The following is a 4,519-nucleotide window of genomic DNA, read 5'->3' on the forward strand; positions in this document are numbered from 1 at the left end:
TTGGACAAACAGAAAAGGAAAATCCAAGGAAAAGGATTAGGAAGTGAACCAGAGATGCTGAGAGGACAAAACCAAACTTGCCCTAACATCCTACAGTAAGACAGTGATAAAAGGGATCTAGAAGGCATCATAAAGCAGGAAACATAAAATGAAGAGGGAATAAAACAAACCTCCACCACTCACCTCAGCCTTGATTACCATTCAATTCCTGTAGCCAAGAACACAAGAGCCAGACTCTGAAAAGGGAAGGATGGCCCACTGAAGAGTTTGCAAGGGCGACAGACTGACAAAGGACAGGACACAAGGTGTGCTGCCTGCCAGGTTCAGACAGCTGTTTGTAATAATTGGATTTTAAATCCCAGCACCTACTTGGAGATTAAAAATCAATTTCCTGCCAAGACCACAGATCTTAAATAAGCAAAGCAGTTTTTCCTCTCAGAGAAACGTCTGATTAAAAAGTACTTAATTCCCTCCTGGCTTCTCGTGTTTGCCCCTTGGTTTGTTGTAAGACACATCTATTGCACTGCACAGGTTGTCAACAAACCTGCAAACACACAGGTATCATTTATTACTCCATTTCCATTTCATGGATTATTCCCATTTCAGCCTCATTACATCAGGGAATGGTGGTGTGGTTTGAAGCTTTAGTGCTTTGCCACTGTTGTAGCTGAACGAGCACTGCAGCCAGGCTAGAAGGTACCACCCCTCTGCACCCAGCTGTGTCCTTCCACACTTTAGGGTCATCCCAGATTTATCTGTAGCCATGAAGTCTGTCCAGTTCTCTTCAATGCAGATGAAGATTTCCAAGTCTGTAGGGTAAATCTCTGTCAACATAAAATCTCTGTCAGCCTCCACCTTCTCCTGAAAAAGAGCAGTACCTCCAAGGAGGTGGGAAAGGAGAAGCATCAGCAAAACAAGCACTGCCCTCAGGAACAGGAAGGAGAGGCTGCACTTTCAGAAATTATTTTTTTTAACCACCCTAAAAGTCATACCACTTCAGGGCTTCTTTTTGTTACCTGGGGTATATGCACAGACACATTTTAAGGGCAGTAAATACAACAGGGAATTGCTAGTGCTAAGATTTCACATCTGTTATTTAAAACAGTGACATCCCCTCCACCAGATTCAGCTACAAGAAAAAGCAGATGATTAAGAAAAAAAACACCAAACCCCAAAGGTACAAAACCAAATCAAAACACACCCATTCCCCTTCACATTCATGTGAACACATGGAGCCACAGGCTGGCAAAAGACTGTGGGAATATAGTTTAGGAATCCCCGAGCTCTGGTGTTGGAGTGATAGTCAGAAACCCACAGGCTCTGGGCACGTGAAATTTTATTAAAAATTAAGGGATCCAAAGCAAGAGCAAAGTATGATGATGCCCAGCATCTTCCTTGCTTAGCATCTTGCTCAGTCCAGGAAGCAGCAGCAGACACTGGCAAACACGAGGCCATACCTGAACCTGCACACGGTGTGGTAAAATCTTATAACCAAATTAGGATATAGAACACGTGAATTAAAAACAAACAAACAAAGCAGCCACGGAGAACAGAAAGTGAAAACAAGTACAAGGCATGCTACAGAGTCATAGAGAAGCTGAAAGGTGCCAGACTTTCTAACAGAAATGTTCCCTTTGTTTTAATAGCAGTCAGTGAAAACATAAGGGGGTCACTTTTCCCTTTATGCTGCCTCTGAGCTTGCATTCTTTTTAAACCAGTAGATATTCTTCTCTAGTCAGAGGGGTTTTTTAGGGAGGACTTTTTTTTTGGCTGGTTGGACAGGGGAGTTTTGTATCTTAAGAAAACCAAAACTGAACAAAACCAACTTTGCTTCCCATCTGTCTACAAAAATCTTAACAGAGTGCAGAAAAGCATTATTAAAATAAAAATGTTAACAAGTTTACTAGCTAGTTAACTTTAGGTTGTATAGTAGTTAAAGTGTTATATTTGCACCTTTTTTTTTACAAGCTTTTTTTATAATTTTAAGAAGTTCTGAATACAAGGAGGCAGTTTGTATGAAACAGAACCAAGATGCCTTCAAGGACAGTTGTTTCCCTGTTTTACAAGAGCTGGAGGAAGGGCAGACACGTGCTAAGGCAGACTTTGGGATTTACCCGGGTATTGACATTCCAGGGCACTGCAACACACCTGTTTGTGCAAAATTAACAGTAAATTTGAGACTCTTTGTGTTAGCTGTTCAGTGTTGTTCCCAAAATACAGCATTCTGAATTACATGAATTATATGAATTACATATCTCAACTTTATGAGCCTTATGGTGGTGATGGTTTAAGGCATGGCATGATTAACATTATTTTATTATAGAAATACTTTCCCGTAACAGAATTAAATATGCACTTATTTCTAAGATCCTTCATATCTACACAATATAAGCCTTGAAATTTAATCTTTCTCCCAGCTGTAGTTTACAACCTTATACATACAAGTCTATCTATTTAAAATTACCTTTAGACAATTAAAAAAAAAAAAAGATACTAAAACCTGTAGCTTTTGATGCAACCAACCACCCTGGCAGTGTAATGACTACAGTACATAGCCTTGCAAAGGTGGAATGTACCCAAAATGTTTACAAATGCTTTGAAAGCAAGATCTCTTTCAAAACTACAGTTTCTTTCATGAAATGAATTCTGATCACAGAAGCCCTTGGAAAAAGTGAGTGAGCAGTATCTATTTATTGCAACTATGACTCTTGCTTATCACACATTTTGTCACAAGCCCTTCCTGCTATTAATGCCCTTAATGAATTTGAATCTTCTGCCTCTGGAATGCACAGTACAAAACCAATTTGCCACTGAAGAGATTTAAAAAAATAACCAGTTCTATTTAATTTCTATTTAATTCTTCTGTGTTACATTTCAGTAAAGCCAAAGTCCTATTCCTTGTTCTTTTTTAAGGCACTCTCCCAAAGACAGTCCCAGTAAAAGATCCAGGGCAAAATACAGCCCATTCAAAGGAAAAAATCTTTGACACTTTGATGTAAACTCAACTGTTCCACCACTGTTTGCCTTTACAGCCAGCAGGGTCCTGTGGGCAGCAGAGCCCAGGCCCACAGATGCCAAAGGCCACCCCAAGTTTACAAGTTAATAACTCTGGGCAGTTTCAATTCCTACAACAATCAGGCTTTGGAGGACCCAGGTGCTTACAGCAGTGTCAAGTTCCTTGTTAATCCTATATAAAGCATTTCTGTTTGTCACTGAGTCCCAGGGGAATTGAAGAAGAGCTCTTGTTAGAGCAGGGGGAGTCCAGCCACCAGCCCAACCACCCCAACAGGACTAAGCCACCACACAGCAGTGTTCTGTCAACCCACACTGATCCCTGGTTAAGCAATGCCACCCCTCTTCCAGGTAAATAACTTGCTTGCTTTTAATTACACTTTAAAAAACCAAAAAGGCACCAGTGTACATTTAAGGGTTGTACAATCCACACAGTGTCAGCTTTGAAAATGGCACTGATCCACTTCAGTTCTTAAAAGAAAAAAAAAATGAGCAAAATAGCATCCTCTAAAAAATAAAAAATAAATAAAATCACTGGTTTACACACCTGCACCTGCATAGCAGATTTACAAAGAAACTCGTGAGACACATTTTATTTCAAACTAAAACAAAAGTCTGATCCTGACAGTTACCAAGTGCTTGGTGCTTCCCACTACAGTTGCCAGGAGCTGTAAAGCCTCAGTGTCCTTCAGGGCACACTCAAAGTGGCATCAGCATAAAGTCCCTGAAAAGAACAAGGGAGGAGGGGGAAAAAGAGGGTAGGGAAAGAGCAAACAACTCTGCAACCTTCACAACATCACTATGAAGAGAATGCAACACAGAAGAGAAACATTGCTGCAACTGGGGTTCAGTGCACTCCACTGACACTGAACACTGCTAAACTCTCATTACAAAGCTTCAGCAGTAAGACACCTGGTTTCATTCTGGGTATTCTATACAGAAACTTTGGGTTTAGTGGATGCTTCAAGGTCCATATGGCCATCAAAACATTTCTGAAGGGAGTAAAGAAAGTGAGCAATTTCTATAAAGTGGAAGCTGCAAAGGATTTTACTTCCTTCGAAGTATTTGTAATTAAAATTATTACATTTTAATTAAATTATGTCTGAAAAGACAACAGTGTTATTTCTGGCTTAGTCCTCAGTGTTACAATGACTGGTGTGTGCCCCAGGTTCCAGCAGAGTTCTCTCTAGTTCAGTAGAAAAGCAAAGAAACACTAATTCCCTGAATGCAGAGTGAATAAAAGTACAGAAAAGACAGCAGAGGATGGAGATGCCTCCAAACTACAGTGACACATTCCTGCTCTCCTAGCCCCTGACATCACACACTGGCCTACTTCTGCCCCACTGGAGTTTCAGGAATAGCAACCAAGACATAAAGTTGTCCCATTTAGCCTCATGCTGCACTCCCTGTGGGATCAAACCCGGCGCTTTGAAGAGACAAAGTGGAGAGCGCAGCCAAACCACCATCACCAGAGTGCACTGGCACAGAAACAACCAAGTTACAAAAG

The sequence above is a fragment of the Pipra filicauda genome, unplaced genomic scaffold (assembly GCF_003945595.2).
Source record: "Pipra filicauda isolate LSUMZ 115617 unplaced genomic scaffold, ASM394559v2 scaffold296_size2174093_pilon, whole genome shotgun sequence".
NCBI lineage: Eukaryota > Metazoa > Chordata > Aves > Passeriformes > Pipridae > Pipra > Pipra filicauda.